The sequence below is a fragment of the Phyllostomus discolor genome, chromosome 5, assembly GCF_004126475.2.
Source record: "Phyllostomus discolor isolate MPI-MPIP mPhyDis1 chromosome 5, mPhyDis1.pri.v3, whole genome shotgun sequence".
Taxonomy (NCBI): domain Eukaryota; kingdom Metazoa; phylum Chordata; class Mammalia; order Chiroptera; family Phyllostomidae; genus Phyllostomus; species Phyllostomus discolor.
Genome location: NC_040907.2, coordinates 18,876,196 through 18,894,357, shown reverse-complemented (window position 1 = coordinate 18,894,357; position 18,162 = coordinate 18,876,196).

Below are 18,162 nucleotides of genomic sequence, written 5' to 3'. Positions count from 1 at the left end.
AGGGGAGTGGCGACAGTCCCTGACATGTGGTGGCAGTGCCATTGCTAAGACACTCACCAGAGGGAACAGGGAAGAGATACAGCTAGGAGTGGGGGGAATGCATTGGCCGGTGCAAGGTCTCAGGCACAGTGAAGTATGGGAGGTAAGTAATTATAAGGACATTGGAATTAGAGGCTATTGTTAGGTGTCACCAATACAGTAGAGACTGAAAATTATAGACTCAGATTTATTGACCAGCAATTTGAAGCAAAATGCTCATCAGAGAACCTTCTTGGCAGCGTATGAAGAGACATGCATCTCTTGTGGCCAGAGACCAGGCCCAGGACTTCACCAGAAAAGTGGCAGAGCTCCAAAGAACGATGGCCTCTGGCTAGGCAAGTCTTCTGTGCCAAAATCAGTCCCTGACAGGAAGTCCCTGAGACTTGGCGTGACAATGTCTGGATGGATGGACTTGAGAGCCCAGACTCCCCTGAGCCCCTAGGCCTGCAGAGTGACCCACTCACCCCTGTTGAAAGATGAAAACCCCCTGCTGGAACACTATGCAGAGACCTCAGTTGAGGAGGTGCCTTACACAGTAAGACCTGCCTTCTTCAGCGTCTGCCCCTACGTGCCCCACTGGCCACCAGACCCATAACGAGGCTCAAATCTAAGCATATGTTAGCTACCCGAGTACTGGATCTGCCAGGGGAGGAGAGAGATTGTGCATCCAAGGAGCTGCAGGGCCTGGAGACAAAGAGCAGCAGGGACCAGGGGAGCAGACCGGGAACGGATCCCGGAGGTGCCACTGGATCAGGAGAACAGAATACAAAGCTGGGCAGCGAAATACGTTGGCATCGGAAGACTGTCCCGTGACACTGGACTCAACACCCTGGGAAGGGCCTGTTCCAGAGCAGGGTTCCCTGGCGTCTGTGGGGATGACAGACCACAATAGCAGATGGCGTGATTATCGTAATGAGCAGCAAGGTTGGAATGGCAGCCTCATTAAAACTGAAAACGTTGACCTTCAAAAGGCACTGGTTAAAGATTGAAAAGGCAAACCCCAGACTTTATAAAAGGACTGCAAATCATGTATCTGATAAAGGGCTTGTTTCCAGAATATAGAAAGATTTCTCAAAACTCCATACAGATAAAATAACCCGTTTTTTTTTAAATGGGCAAAAGACTTGAGCAGATATGGATGACAAATGATTGCACAAAAAGATGCTTGACCGCTTTAGTTATTAGAAAAATGCAAATAAAACCACAATGAGACACTACTCCACACCTAATAGAATGCTGAAAATGAAGGAGACGGGAACACCAGATGCCAGGAGGGATTCCCACCCACAGTAGGTGGGATTCCCACACACAGTAGGTGGGAATGGAACGGGGCACCAGCACTGTGAAGAACAGTTTCTCGGCTTCTTAAACAGGTAAACACGCAGCCACTCCACTCTGCCCATTTACCCAAGAAAAATGAAAACGTGAGTTCACCCAAGGACTCCCACACAAATGCTCAGAGCATCTTTATTTGCACCATCAGAAAAACTAAAAACAATCCAAACGTCCATCACCAGGCGAACAGATGACCAGACTGTGGTATATCCACATAATGGTTACTACACAGCAAGAAAGAAGTAGAAACTACTTATACGCAACAACATGGATGAAACTCAGAATAATTAGGCTGAGCGAAAGAAACCAGACAAAAGAATGCATGCTTTATAATTCCAGTTATATGAAATTCTAGCAAATGTAAACTAATCTGCAGTGACAGAAAGCAGATCAGCAGTTGCCCAGAGGAAAACGGGACAGAGAAGGGGTTAAGAAAAAGCGTGGATGTGGGGGGGAGGTAGAGGAAAGCAGATGGCCGCCAGCCTGTGGTCCGCAGGGACCAGGCGCTCTCCCTTGTGGTGAGAGGAGCTCCAGCCTGCCTCAGTGCCTCTCCGGACTGTCCTCTCCGGAGTGAGTGTCAGAGGCACCAGGCAGGATCTGCTGATGGCAGGAATGTCCTCTGGACCCCTCCTCCACTCAGCCAGGTCTCCCGGAAAGTTATTCTAGCTGCCGGCCTGTGGCCATTCTGGGTGATGGATGGTCTCTCTTCAACGCTGGCTGGAAGATGGGTCCTCTTTAATCTGCTGCAGTGTCATTAAGACAAAAAACATTTGTTCTATGGGGCTTCGGGTGGCCTTTAGAAACTGCAAGTTAAACACCAACCAGAAAGGGCTGCTCCAGACTTAACCCTCCCCTTCCCAGACAGGCCCAGGTCTCTGGCGGCCGGGTCTGCAGATCAGCAGCCCGGGGGTCCCTCTCCAAGCTCATCTCAGCCTGGGAAAGGAGTGGGTGTGAGGGCTGAGGGAGGGGGCAGGGAGAGGAATCCTTGAGTCTCTCTGGTTGGGTGCTTGCAGGGCCCTCCTCCGAGGCTGGTTAGAGAGCAGAGCTCTGGGAGGCCTGCACTGGGAGCTGGGTGACTTCAGGCCACTCCCTTAACCTCTCTGTGCCAGCTGCTACAGGGGGAGGGGCTGAAGGAGCCTCTCAGCTCCGAGTTTCTGGAGTCGTTCACCTTTCATGGAGAGAAGACTTTGGTGGTCTTCTCCCAGAGGTGTACTGTGTTCGTGGTCCTCCCAGGTCCCTGCACTAAAACCTACGGTCCTCTGGGACCACCTCTGGGGACAGAAGGGAGAAGGCGACCTGGATGAGCTGCCAGAAGGGAACAAGAGCCTGTTACTGAGTGTCCCCTGGAAGCCCAGCACCTTGCTGGGACTGCCCCTGCCCAAAGACACACACTCGCGCACGCACACACGTATACACTACTGCATGCCAGCTTCACAACACAAGAGAGAGTTCTCACCTTGATCCCTCCCCTTCCCACCTCCCTGCTTCTGTACATGCAGCCTCCCCCTCCCAGCATGCCTTCTCCTCCTCTATCCAAATCCTATCCAGCCCAAGGCCTGCCTCCTCCAGGAAGCCCTCTCTGGTGTCTGGCCATTAAACTCCTGATGGCTCTACCCTGCTGGCCCACTAGTTGTTCAGTTTCCCAACAGTTTTGGATTTTGCTGCCATGAGGCCCAGACATGGAGTGTGGGCTCATTTCATTGTCTCCCCAGGTTAATTTACGGGGCACTGACTTGCCGCCGGGCACTGTGGAGCTGCAGAGGGGCCAGAACAAATGTGCACGACACACCTGCAGATGCAGATACTCCCTTTGCCTGGTGGGGCCCACGTGGGGTGCTGGCAGGCTCCTCCCCCTGCTGGGAGGATGAGGGACCCTAGGTCCAGAGATGGGAAGGAGGCTGCTCAGATCCTGCAGTGAGTCAGGGTCTGGGATTCAAAACCAGCCCAGCCCTGGCCAGTGTGGTTCACTGGGTTGAGCTCTGTACCATATATTGAAAGGTTGCCGGTTCGATTCCTGGTCAGGGCACATATGAGAGGCAACCAATTGATGTTTCTATCTCATATCAATGTTTCTCTCCCTCTCTTTCTCCCTCCTGTCCTCCTTTCTAAAAATAAATAAGTAAAAAAGAACTTTTAAAACAGGCCAGATTCCAAGATCCACTCCACCCAACCCAGTACCTGCCCTGGAATTCTGTAAGCCCCCTTGGCTGGGGCAGGATTGCTCATTTAACTTAGAACCCTCTGGTCACACGAGTGGGGCTCAAGTGGCTGCAGATGCACAGAGAAGGGGGCAGAACAGGAAGCAGCCAGGCAGGGCCCCTCGGAGGACGAGGGTGAGGCTAGGGAGGCACCCAGCACAGGTGCAAACTTTTACGTGGCACCCTCTCTCAGGGCGTGCAAGCGCCCGCTGCTACTCACCACGCTGTGGGCTTGGGTCTGCCGTCCGCCCGGGACTCTGGGCTCCTTTCTTCAAACTGTTCCCAGAGCCTGTCTGTGGCTACCGAACATAATCCATCTGTCTTTAGGCTTCTGGCTCCAGAACTGTTCTCTCACCTCCCCTGGAAGGTCCCCTCGCCAGCACAATTCTCAGAGAAACATTCAGAGAACAGATGGTGCTGGCTGGTCCCGGGTGGTGGGAGCACGAGCCTGGCCCTGGCCCTGGTCCTGGAGCTGGACGGTAACTCCTGTCCCTTGGAGCTGGTGGGAACTGCCTTGCAGACGACTCTCGGCATGAAAGCAGAGTGCATGTGTGTCTGCCTGTGCGCACATTGGGGCAGTAAAGCTGCCCCGTTTTCCTGGGCCCTGGACTCCCTCTCTGGCCCTCTGCTGGGGCCGCTGGGATGAGAGGCCAGTTTGTCAATGAGGCTAATAATGAGCATCAGCTTGTGACCCCACTCTGGGCTGCCCCTCGGTCAGCTTCAAGCTGAGGAGAGAGAAGAAAGAGAAAATTAAATCCCAACGTGCTATCACCAGAAGGATCCCCCCAAAATGGATCTAACTCTTGTTACAAATGAGGAAACTCAGGCTCTGAGAAGGCGCCAGAGGTTTACACATCTGGGCATTGCTGCAGCTAGCCTGTGGGACTCCTGAGTGTCAGTGCTGCTGTGAGATGGGGTGTGTGTGTGGGTGCATGGTTTTCTCACAACACACTGGGACGGTCACAAGGCCAGAAGTCTCAGGGTGTGTATGAGCATGACTGGGTGTGTGACAGGAGGGACAGCGGCCATCCCTGAGGGTAAGGGTGGTGGCCTCAGGTAGCTCAGCCCTCTCAGAGCATGTGGGTGCCTGTCTCAGCCAGGCCACATGGGGTAGGGATTCAGTGAACACTTGCAGAATGCAGGGAGAGCAAGAGGGGAGAGATCAGTGACGTCAGTGACATCGGTGACAGTGCACAAGGTGCCCAGCACTGCGAGCGAAACTGGGAGTCCGGGGCTTGGTGCTGAGCCCCAGGGGGTGAAACGGACGCCACCCTCTCTTGCTGCAGGTGGGGCCCATCCTAGGCTCAGGCACTGAGCCTGCAAGGGGGGCCACGTGGCCTCAGCTGGGGTCGGGGAGGGGGCCAGCCCACCGAGCTTCTGCCGGCAGGTGGCTCAAACGTGCACCTGGGGACGTAGATGTAGATCACGGATACCCAGGGGGAGTCGGGGCAGAAGGACCGGGTGCCCCCCAGGTGTCTCCCCGTTCCTTAGCCCACAACTGCACGGCACTCGTCCAAATGCCCTGGCAGCCTGCCAGGGATTCTAGTTTCCTAGAACCATTCCCCCATCTCGGCTTAGGGTGAAGGGACTCCCTGATTTAGGACATAGGATCTCCCGTTAGAGAGGGACATGAGGAAGCACTTGTCCAGGAGACCAGCTCACTGTCCACTGCGGGGAGCCACACCCTAACCCCCCATTTCCTAATGCCTCCCTGGGTCCTGTGATCCTGGAGAGGATGCAGCCGACTGACCCCACAGCCAGGGGGGGACGAGAGAGGAGGTGGCCAAGGTGAGACCAATAGTGTGATAATCGAGAGTTTGGGATTCCAAATTGGACAGACCTGGGTTCAACTTGCTTGTGGTGTGAACTTGGGCAAGTCCCTCCCCCACTCAGAGGACAGACATCTCATCAGGGCCAGCCCCACCCTGGACTCGGACACATTGGCACTACCCTGGAGATCATTCATATTCCCAGGGAAAATACATGCTTCTCCATCTAATTAATCTAATTAGAAGTGATCAAGTTGTGGAGATCGGTGCAGCAGGGTGAGTGATGAGGAAAGATTACCTCCCTGCAAAGAGTTTAGACTTAATGCTTTTGATTCCATAATCTAAAGACCAAATAAAGAAGCGTGGGTTCTCTCTCCCCAGCCCCACCGGCCGAGAGCCCAGAGGCAGAGTGAAGCTACCGCCAGACCAGCAGGGAGGCAGAGCGGACCTACTGAGACAGCCACGCGCAAGCTCCGGGAGAGCCGTGCTGTCTCAGGACCACCACCCACACCTGTGGGCACAGCCGTTGTCCCACCATCAGGTGGCTCCCACACCCCCAGTGGAGCTCGTACACACCCATAACCTGAGACTAATGACATGTCTGTCCTTGAGCTTCAAAGTGTCCTTCAGATTCTATTCTAATAGACCCTCCCTCGAGAGAACCCAGACTTCTTGGGAGCCAGAGATGATGATGTCCCGTGGGTGCCCATATGCGTGTGTGTTGGGAGAGGAGTGGCACCAACCTCACTGCTTCGTCGGGAGAAGCTTGGGAGAGCAGCCCAAGGGGTGACGCCTGGGTAGCGCAGTGCCTCAGAGGGTCCCTAAAGCACACTCCCCCCTCCGTCTTCAGCAAGGAGCAAGCCCTCGGGTTATTTCAGGACAGGGGACCTTTTTGCTGAGAGCAGGGCGCTACCCAGGCCATCCGCCACTCAAGGATGAGCAGAGCCTGGGGGCAGATATTTTCTGCCCTACTGAGTCAGGTGGACTGGCCCTTCCACCCACAGCCTTTCTCAGCTTGTCCCGCAACTTACCTGAGGCCCCTCATTAGGGGCAGAGAAACTGGGAAGAAGAGGACTTAAAAGAGGAAGGGACACATGGAGGGGCCCCCCTTACACGGAGGGCCCATTGTGGGGAGGGAGGCAACGTTCTTCAGAGGGACCCTTCCCCAACACCTGCCTTTGGGTGTAAAGGTAAATAAACATGATGCAGTATTCAGGACCATAAATAAAGCCTGGAAGCCAGAATTTGGGATTTTATAACCCAGAGTTAAGACTGTAGAATTCTTGACCCCAGGTCTATAGATTGTAAAACTTAGAACCACAGAACCTAGAGGCAAAGACCCCAGAATCACAGAATTCCAAACCTGGATGTTCAGAAACCAGAGTCACAGAATCCTGTGCCATGGAATCCAGAACAGAAATAAAAGACACTGAACCCAGAATTACAGAGCCCAGAGCCCAGAATCACAGGCCCTAGAACCCTAGAGCAGAGGACTTCTATTCTCTCTGAAGTGCTCTTTGCCACCTATATCATTGCAAAACCCTCATCCCCCCACTCAGATACCCTTTCCCGCAAGGAGTCTCCTTGATACCCAGGCTTTCACAGGGCCCTCCTTCATCCGAGCTGTCTAGCTCTCTCCTGGGTCCTGTGATGCTGTTGATGCCTGTCACCTCCTGCCACTCAGGTCTGACTCCCTCTGCACTCACCCCCTGCCTACACTGGGCCTGACCCAGCTTCCACACTCATGGTAGATACTCGAGGCATGTTTGTGGGAAGAGTGGGTTCTGCAGTCATTTAGCTTAAACTCCTTCATGTTCCAGATGGGGCGCCTGAAGTCATGGTCACAGTGCATTTAGAAAATCCCAGAAAAGACCCTGGTTCTTATTCTAAGCCTAGAGCTCCTCCTGTACCCTAGATTGTCTCCGAGCGACCGAGCATTGGCATGGTGTGCTGCCATATCTCATTGCTTTATTATATTCACCCACTGGTGTTAGTTTCACCTTTGAAAGCCCCAGAAGTTTAGGAGACACTACTCAGCCTGGGATTTTTGGCCATCATGGTAGAGATGACAGTAGCTTGCCTGGAGGAGATGGCGCCTGAGCTCAGCAGCTATGGGAGGCTATGCCAGTCAGAGAGCAGTGTGTGAACAGGCCCGAGATGCATCTGTGTTCAGAGACTGCAGGTGAAGGGTAATCACTGAGACTAAAGATCATGTTAGAGGAGACCCTGCAAGGTTTTATATGTGACCCTACGGTGTTTAGGCCTTACCTAATGCATCTCTTGTATATATTATATCCCCAGATTGCATATAGCTCCTTGAGGGCAGGAACTATGTTTTCCTCCCCGAGTTCAAATATAAACACAGACTTGATCAAGAGAAAAAGTAAAGAGAGTTGTGGCTTGGGAATACTGCTGGACCAAGTCTCAACTGAGGCAGAAAATGAATGAACGTCGGGTTAGACCAGGTGGGTGTTACAAGGAGTAGCCTGGACAGCTGGGGGCAGGGGCTGAGGGGGGTCTGGGCACAGGGGAGGAGAAGGTGGGTGGATGTCGGGAAAGTGGACCCCAGGTGAGCTTCCTGTGTTGGTTAGTGGCCATGTGGGTTTCAGTACCACAGACAGCTCCCAGGGCAGCTACATGGCTTTCTCTTCAGACTCCTGGGATCACTCATTTTCCTCTGCATTCTAGATAAAATTTCAGGTTGATAAAAAAAAAAATTGCTCTTGCAAATTATGCATTGTGACCAGGAATGAGGGAATTGGTTCTGGAGCTAGACTGCTTGAATTTAAAACCTGGCTCTGCCCCTTAATAGTTCTATAATCTTGAGCAACTCTCTTAACCTCTGCTATGGCTGCCTTACCTGCAATAAATAATGGTACCTACCTCCTAGGGCTGTAACAAAGAACAAATAAAAGTCGTTGAAGTAAAGAGCTTGGTATAATGACTGGTACATAGGTGGTACTAAAAGAATATGTGAGCTATTATTGTTGTTGTTATCCTGAGATCTTTCTGTGCAAGATGGGAATTCTTGTACTCAATTCCCATTCTTTAAAATGAAGCCATTTGCTCCAGACATATTATTAGACCTTTTTACCATGAAAACATATTTCATGTTATTTTGTTACTAATTTAAAATAAAACAACAAAATAAGGGTATTTGAGTAAAAAAGTATTTAGGTTCCATAACTGTCCAGTCATAATTGTCCCCAGGCCTTTGATCCAGAACTTTTCACAAGTAGAGAGTCGAGCATGAGGTGCAACAGGATATGGGGCTTTGGAACAGATCATAGGGTATACTGATTACAAAGAATTGTAAGTCCTTGTCAACGTTTTTCGCTTCTGTGTTGTTCCTCCCCACTTCCCCAATGCATGCTCGGGCTCCTCAGCACCCCAAGCCATGGTGTGCAGACACCCACCACTCTGCTCACACACCACCCATCAGTCACACTGTGCTTCTTCGGATTTCCTGAATAAACCATGATGCTTCTCTCCACGGACACACCCCATGCATAGTTTCCTTTGCCAGAAATGTACAATATCAAAAAGGGTTATTTCTGTTGCAAGGGGCAAAAAACAATTCAGCCTGGTTTAAACAGACTAATAAGAAGGAGGAATTAATTGCTCCATTTCCCTGAACTATCCAAGGAGTTGATGGCGTCAAGCATAGCTGGATCCAGGCACTGAAACGATGTCATCAGGACCTTGTCTCTCCATCCCTTCTGTATTGTGGTCCTTCACAGTCATGCTGTCCACTCGAGGAAGGAAATGGACACTACAAACACCAGATTACACCACACTGGCTGAGCATCTCTCTCTTTTGTTTAGCAAAAGTTCCTGGTAGGATTATCCTTGGTCTGGCTTGGATCATCTGTCCATGACTGAAATGTTCTTATTGCCGAGAGGGGAAATTTACTGAATGGATAGGGTTGGGTGGCAGAAGCCAAGGGATGGCTCCATCAGGGCCGTCTGAGAGTGGGTCAGGAGTTGCTTTCAGAGGGAAACTGGAGAAGGGTCCTACTGGAAGAGGGGTGAACTCTAAACAGGCAAACAAAAAAACAGAGGTCTGCTACCCACTTTGTCTCCCCTTTCTGATGCATGCATCACCTTTTAGATCTCAGCTTAAATTGCACCTCTTCAGAAAATACTGTCCTGACCTCTGAGCTACACCACAGCCTCTAATCCTTTTTGCTTTACTTTTCAGCTCTTTTATATTCAAAGTTGGAATTTATTGAGTACTATCAAAGAGAACCAGAGCCAGACGCTAGTCAGTTATAATCGTAGATTTTATTCAAAAACTGTTACAATAGGGGAAGAGGGACTTCAATATAAAACTAAGCACAATTTTAAATACAAGCACAAATGGGGATTTATAGCCATAAAGCAGGGTGAGCAGTTGGTGGATGGAAAATTATGAAGAGGAGGCCACGAGGGTGGGGGATTCTTATTCAACTGAACTAACAGGATTCTTGCTGAATGTTGGCAGATGCCAAAGGTGAGAGATTCCCTCTAAACAGACTTAGCGGGATTCTTGCTAAAACTGGACTTGGCAAGAATGGATGGGTAAGCCCAAGCTCAAGGTCTGGTCAAGAGGAGGGCTCTGAGGGGCCTGTCTAAAGTTTGGTCAAGGAGCAGCTGTCATTACTTACTGGGCACCAGGCACTATTCTAACTGATTTACACATATTACCTAGTTTAATCCTCCCAACTTCCCTATGAGACACGTACTTTCCTCTCCATTTCAGAAATAAGGAAACTAAGGCCCAGAGGGGTTAAGTGACTTTCTGAAGTTCCCACCGCCGGAATGTGGCTGGGGGTATAATCCAGGCAGCAGTCCTCCAGAGCCCGCTCTCTCAGCCACTCCACACACTCTTTTTAAATACAGTCATGCAGATAGTCACAAGCTACCTGCACTCCGATGTGTTCTTGATGTGATTATTTACTGAACGCCTGTCTTCTCTGCCAGGTCCTGAGCCCAAAAAGGCAGAGATCTTGTCCGTTGTGTTCACTGTTAGAACTCGCCTCCTCTAGTCCCTAACGCGGCATGTAGCACGTAGACGGACACGGTGTCCTCACTTTCCAGTGGGGATAAGGAGCCCACCCAATGTTTCCCTCCCTACAAGGGGGATTCAGAGAATCAGCTCCAAATGTAGGTTTCTTCTCACCTCTTTCCCCTTGCCAGTGCTCTCCTTCCCTTCCCTCACCCTCCTTCCTCTTTCCTGCCCTCCCTCTTCCTCTCTGCCTCTCTCCTACCCCTCTCTCACTCACCCTCATGCTCTCCTCTTTCTCTGCCTCTGTGCTATACTATCTCCTCCCTCTCCCCAGCCTACCTCCTGACTAATTAAATGATACTGTGAAATGTATTTCATTTTCATTTGACTCAGGGGCCAGAGAGGGCTGGCAGCCACGTGTTTGTTAAACAGCTCTGTGTAGAGCGATGTAATGAACCAGTTTTATTACAGCCATCATCTTGGCTCCTTCTATGAGACAATTATGTATTCACTGAGAAAAAAAAGAACCACAAACCTCAGCCACAAGTGCTTGAGACTTAAAGGTGGGAAGGGAAGGAGGGTCCAGCTCTGAATCCAGAAAGAGCCCAGGCTGCTGAGTTCTCTGCGTGTCTGGAGAGCAGAGGAGGAGGGACAGCTGGACCCAGGGGAGCCCTGGACTCCTGTTACCGCAGCGCTTCCATAGCTGTGCAATCGGAAATCCCTCTCAGCTTTGACTTGATCCAGGTCAGAGTGTGGTTGTTAAACTCACGGGGATGGTTGTTGCGAGGGGTCCTCAAATTTGTCTGTTGTATACCCAGCACCTAGCAGCACCGAGCACGAGGTGTGTGTAGAATAACTGGCACAGCACACTACAGACCGCTATTTTATTAATACACATGCTACTGCGGTTGTAATGACAGAGAAAGTCCATTAAAAACATTTCTGGATTCCTGCTAGCTTTTGCCCACTACGTACTCCCTCAACCATTGGTACTCAATAGCAGTGGTTGTAGTAGTGATGTCGTTAAAAGCAGCCACCATCTATTGGGCACTTACCATATTACACTGGGCACTGGACTTGGTAGTTTAATGGATTATCTCATTTAATCTTCACAGCAACTCCGGGAAGGGAGAGGAGTTATTCCTATGTTTCCCTAGTTACCTTTGGTGAAGAAGGAAACCAAGCCTCAGAAGTAAAGAGCCACGACCAAGACACTGGACATTAGACAATGCAGGACAGTGATCCCTGAGAGACAGGCCACAGAGAGGTCAGGCCAGTGGTTTCCCAGCCATGGTGCAGGAAGGAGGACCCAGGTGGAGCTGAGCTACAGAGACACGGCTGGGAAGCCAGGAAGAACAGGGCGGCCAGGGTTGATAGGACAAGAGCACCAAGAGGAGTGAGAAAAAAACGGAGAGAACTCGGAAGATCCGCAGAGGGTCCCTCTCAAGTGTGCCGCTGAGGACTGACAAGTGCCCCCATTTGAGGAGGCGCTGGAGAAAGAACCACCCGAAAGGATGAGAGGTCACAGGGCCAGCACCCACACAGGCCTGGGAACAGAGCCTGTTCCCACCAGCCAGACTGGGAAACCCACGGTTCACAGGCGTTTGAGGAAAGCACACAGAGGGTCTCGCCTAGATCGTGGGAGGTAAATACCTCTAGACTAAGCATCACTTCAGGTCCACCTAACAAGTCTTAAAAGCAAGACCAAAAGGATTAAACTATTAACCATTAACAAGTAACTACACCCCAGAATATCGCTTAAGAAATTAATAGAAACACAAAACTACCCAGCATCCAACAAGACAGAATTCACATGCCTTGGATTCAATTAAAAGTTAGCAAGTTGCCCTGACCCAGTGGCTCAGTGGGTTGGAGCATCATCCAGCTCCAGCTCACCAGAATGCTGCGGGTTCAATTCTTGTTCGGGGCACGTATGGGAGGCAACTGATGGATGTTCCTCACACTGATGTCTCTCTCTCTCTCTCCCCCTCTCTCTCTTTCTCTCTCTCCACCCCCTCCCTCTCTCTCTAAAATAAATAAAAACATGTCTTTGAGTGAGAAAAATAAAAACAAAAATTAGCAGGCACTCAAGGAAAATGCAACCCATAATGAGGAGATAACTGAACTTATCAAAACCAACTCAGAGTGACAAAGATGGTAGCATTCACAGAGAAGGACTTTAAAAGCTGTTATAACTGTATTTCCTATGTTCTCAAAATGAAATAGTGATTATGAAAGATATTAAAAAGATCAATGAACATTGACAGGTGAAAACCACAATGTGTGAGATTATACACACACACACACACACACACACACCCATACATACACTACACGGAACCAACAGCAGATTAGAAATTGTGGAAGAAAAGATTAATGAACAGGATGCCATACCAATAGAAACTATTCAAACTGAAATACAGAGAGAAAAATAATTTTTTAAATGGACAGAGCAGCAATGAATTGTGGGACAAATTCAGACTCTATTGTACATGCATAACTAAATTCCCTGAAGGGATCTGTTGGGGCATGGATTCAAACCCAGGTCCCTGATGACCCCTAAGTCCGTTTTCTTCTTCCCTCCACACTGTCTACATTTATTCCTCCCTCGGTGAGGGTCCCCATCACTCCTCCAGCTCTTCGGTCTCCCAAAGCCAGCAGGTGGGCCCCTGGGAAAGGAAAGCCTCAGTAAATCCCAGCCATCAGCGAGGGGGGGCCAAGTCAGTCCCTCTGAGAAGCAGTAAATCACCGGCCCCTGAGCCCTGGCAGGCGCAGACGCCCCTCCCCCCCAGGAAGTTTGTGAATCAGAACTCAGACCTGGATGACAGGCTCTGCTGAAGGGGAAGTGCGGCAGGAAGCAGGGGGAGAGATGCAGGGAGAAGAGCAGCTCCCCAAGCCAGGCCCTGGGGGACTTCTAGGATGGCAGGGCTTCTAGTGAGGGGCCATTGCTCCCACACGCACCCCCAGGGGGATGAACCAGTTGCTGCCTGGGGCCCCTGCCAGCCAGGACATCCTGAGGATCCCTGACCTGGGTGTCTGGGGGCAGCTGGAGCAAAGGGGCTGGGCTCAGGGAAGAGGCTGGAGAAGAGGTTGGCAGCAGCTCTGAGCTGAGCCCTGGGTGAGGGCGACTGGTGGGAAGAGGGGGTTGGTGGTCACAGAGGACAGGCCCAGGGTGGGGTTGCCCAATAGGGACCCTGGGCCAGGAAAACTAGGAGAAAGCCAGAAGGGTCATACTTAGCATTCTGGCCTGGCAGTCAGAGCCTGGGTCATTTCTGGTTCTGCTGCTGATGAAACATACGACTGAGCACGGCTCATGGCCTCTCTGGGCTTCAGTTGCCTCATCTGCACAAGGGAGATGATTATTCCTGCCCTAGATGCAGGGCAGTTGGGAGGACCGAAGGGGTAAGAAGGGGAAAGCCTATTGGAAAAGGACCTGCTCTACCTGCCTGTGCTCTCAGATTCCCGGCTATGGGCCAGGCCCTGGCATCCCTGCCCTGAGAGTCCACCTGATTGGAGGAAGCAGGGAATTTATGCAAATGAGACTGCTCCTTTCCTCCCTCCTCTCCCTTCTCCCCCAAGGTCACCATCACTGGGGCCTCACACTTACTGGCTAGAGTTTTCCCAGGAATGGCTGGGGCCTATAACACATTGGTTGTATAGTTTAAATGAACAGCAGCTCTGGCTTTCTCTTCCCAGGACCCATGCTGCTCTGGAGCCCTACCACTGACCCTCGCGTCCTAATCCCTGCCCCCCTCACCAGCTGTGTGACTTTGGACAAGTCACTTCACTTCTCTGAGCCTCAGTCTCCTCCTCCATTAAATGGGGATAAGAATGCCTATATTATGGATTTGTCCGGTGTATTTACACATTCTTGTAGTCCTCAAACAAACATTTCTTGGGAGCCTCTTGCATGCCCACCCTGGCCTGGAGAGAGGACAGGAGGTGGGCAGGGGAGACAAGGTCTTGCTTTCTAGGAGCTTCCACGGTGGTGGGCTGTCGGGTGGCTGCAGGGAGCAGCTGGCTGGGAAGGCATCTGTAAGAGGCCAAGAGCCGAGGCAATGCAGAGTGGGGGGGCGGGTAGGGGTGACACACTCTGAGTCACAGGGTAGGTCATCAGCAGAGCCCAGGCCAGGCTGGCGACAGAGCGGACAGGTGACAAACCCTGTGAGGGGGCCCACAGTGCAGGTTTCCAGACCTGCAAGCCAGTGAAGCCAGTGAAGTCACCTCCCAGAGCGGGGATGTCCCGCCCCAGCGCAATGTCGGCTCCTGGTGGAGGCTGAAATTTTCTGGGTGCCCTTGTCTCCTCTGCCCAGACAAGGCCCCTGATCCACATAGGTGAGGGTCGCCTGCTCAGGTGTGTCCCCCTGGAAGAAGGACCTTCAGCTTTCCCTTCCTGAACTCTCCATCACCGTCCACACTCCTCTCTGTGCACTGGCTTCAGAATGCCCAGCAGTCTTACCTGGGGACATGGAGATCTTGTTATGAGAACATTCTGTCCGCTCAGCCATCCACAGAGGCTGGGCGAGCAGCATCTTCATCTCCACAGGTGATAACAGGATTTTTAATTATTATAATCATCACTTAAAATATTGCTTTACCAGCACTGATAAATAGAATGAGATTTGGCTCCGCTTTGCCCATCTCTCCCTTCAACTCCAAATCTGATGGTGACGTTTATAACACAGCTAGAAACAGGAGCAGGTAAGCGGGGGCTCCTAAGGGGGACTTCGTGCAGGAAGGCACCTGGAGTAGGGGTGTGAACGCGGACGTGGACACACAGCTAGGGGCGAGGGCCCCGTGTGTGCACCCGTGTATGTGAGTCTGCCAGCAGGTGCTTGTGTGTATGTGCAATGACTAGGGGCAGACAGCACCCTGTCAGGAACGCGACACAGGAGGCGAGGGCAAGCGACAGATGATGGCATACCTAGGGAGTAGGTGATGGGGTACAGGTGCAAGTCTGTCCTTGGAGGGAACAGCCCAGGCCCTGGAGGGAGGTGGGCCCACATGCCTGCTTCCCAGTTGTCACGGCCTTTCCTGAGCACCCACGATGCACTAAACACCCTGCCTGCCCCAGCTCCCATCCCCCTAGTGAGATGCCACTGCCCCATTCTGTGGAGGAGGAAACAGGCTCGGGGCAGTTGAGTGCCTGGCCCAGGGCCACAGACCACTGAGTGGCAGGTAGGGAAACACGAGCCTGGGTCTTTGGGAGAACAAGACCCACTCCTCTCCCAGGGTCCCTCCACTGATCCCCCTCACTCAGGGTCCTGGGGTGAGCCCATGAGCTTCCTGGCTCAAAAGGGTCAGGGTAATAGAGTACAAGGACAGCAGACACCCGCTCCCCACCCGGGGTGCAGAGTCCACCACAGGGTTTTCCAGTGTGATGGTGGGCAGGTCCCTCCCCTCCTCTTAGCCTCACTCTCCTCACCTGTCAAATGAGGCGGTTGGGCCGCAGGGGGAGCGGCGTGGTCTCCGGCACAGCCCAGACAGCCTGGGTTCAAATATGGCCCTCAGCACCTCTGACTTTGCATGACCTTGGGTAAATTGCTTAACTACACGATTTTCTTATCCATAAAGTGGGAGACCACAGTAAAATAATAGGTGGCTTGTAGACGTATCGTTAGGATTGGGTAAGTGTGGCTCCTTAGAAAAGTGAAAGCAGGGCCCCAGATAAGATAAATGCCCAATAAATGGGAGCTATTTTAATGTGATGATGGGCAATTATGAAGGCCAAGCGTAACGCTAATACCTGACATTTCTATGGTGCTTTGTAAAAAGAATGATGCCAGTGAGCACTTCATTCAGGACGAACTCAGTGAATGTCACTGACCCCCTCACTCCCTGCCCACTGCTGACCCCATTTCACAGCCCCAACCCCCGCACCCAGTGCTCGGAACTCCGGCCACCTGCTCCCAGACCCCGCACTCTGAATCCTGGATACAAGGGGCAATTTCAGACTAACCTGCACCCCCACCCAGGCGCTAAGCAGACCCTGCTTCCCTGAGATTTAATTACTCAGACCTGCAAAGCTGTGCGTCCTCACCCGCTGCCTGACCTCTCTCCGACTGCGGTGGGGGCGGGGGGGGGAGGGGTGGAGGGCGGGATGAGGGGCGGGGCCTGGGGAGAGACGGGGGTGGGGCAGGCCAAGCAGTGCTGGGAAGGAGGCCGCAGCTTGCCTCCCAAAGGCAGGATGTTTGCTTTACAATGAAGCCAATTGACTTCAGCCTCCCTTCCTCCCCCTACTTCTTAGATGAGGAAACGGAGGCCCAGAGAGGGCGAAAAACTTCCCCAAGGTAACGCTGTAAATCCATTGCAAAGCAGGGACTAAACTCAGGCTACCCCTTGTGGCAGGGCTCTCAGGCCACTCTGGGGACTGAAAGGCTTGTTTAAGGGCAAACACAGGGACCAGGCTGCTGCCGTGCGGGAGAGAGGTCTGGGAAAGGAGGCCCCTGGAGTCAGGGTCAGGAGGCTGGACACTGTCACGTTCGGTAATGGGAAGCCATGGGTGGTCCTTGAGCACAGTAGTGACCCAGTCAGAGCCTGCCTTAGGGAGCAGTCTCCAGAAGCAGCATGGGGCGTGATTGGAGGTTAGCAGTCCTGAGGGAGGGACCTGGTGAAGAGGCTGGGCTGTGATCCAGCAGTGGAGTGACCAGAAAACCATGACGGAACACTAGTGACTGTGTATTGACCACTAGGTCCTAGGAACTTCACGTGCTTCGTTTTATTTCACCTTCAAAACTGTCCTATTAGTAGTCCCATTTCTTCACACAACGGCAGCTCAGAGAGGTTAAGGTCTCCTCTGAGGGTCAAACATGTATTAAGCCACAAACCTCAGGCTCGAATCCAGCACGGCCTGCCCCACACAGGGCTGACATGTCTGGGACTGTATCAGTGGAGGCAGGGAGGAGGGGACCTCCCACAGACACCTGAGAGGACAAACTGACCAGAGAGGGAGGTGGCAGAGATGAATGAGACTTGGAGGATCGGCCTGGGAGTCTGAGCTCCCAGACTCAGGAGGGGGTTTTGGGGGGGTGTTGAGGTGAAGCCTGGGTTTGGGGAGAAGGCAGTGAATCTGATGTGCAATGCGAGGCATTTCTGTTGCTAATCGCATTCCCAGTAGCTTCTAACCTGATTTTTTAAAGGAAAGGTTTGAAATCAGTCACAGATGACCCTCAAAACTAAATGAGCACCTCTCTGAGTGCCTGGCTCGTAGCTTTGTATCAGTCAGTCAAGCTAGTCTATACTGCGGTAACAAATACCCACCCCCAAATCTCAGTGGTCTAAAACCTCAAAGGCTTCTTTCTCACTCAGGCCACCTGTCCCTGGTTGGCTGGCCCCTCTGATCCACATTATCCTCCCGCCAAGCCCCAGGCTGACAGGTCCAATGGAGCATTTCAGGCCATTCAGGCAGAGAGAAAAAGCAGCAAGGGGAATTGCGCACAGATTCTTAAGCTCCTATCTGCTCCTATCTCACTGAGCAAAGCAAGTCAGACGACCTCACCCAAGCTCAGGTGGGCAGAGAAGTGCAGCCTCCCATGCGCCTGGGAAAAGAGGAGAAAAGCTGGTGCGCAGTACACGCGCCAACAGCATGTCTGATATTCCCAGTTGTGCACCCAGCAGGCAGCTCACACTCGGCATTTCCAACGAGAACTTCCTTCTCCTCAAAACTACCACCCCCAAGCCTTCCTTTGCCTGCAAATGGTGCCTCCGTCTACCAGTTAATCAATCTGAGAATTTGAGGCTCATTCTGACTTTCCTCTTTTTCTGACACCCACTCCAAATCCTTCATCCAGTTCTGTTGATTCAACCTCAGTGATGTGTCTGGGTTCCATCTGCT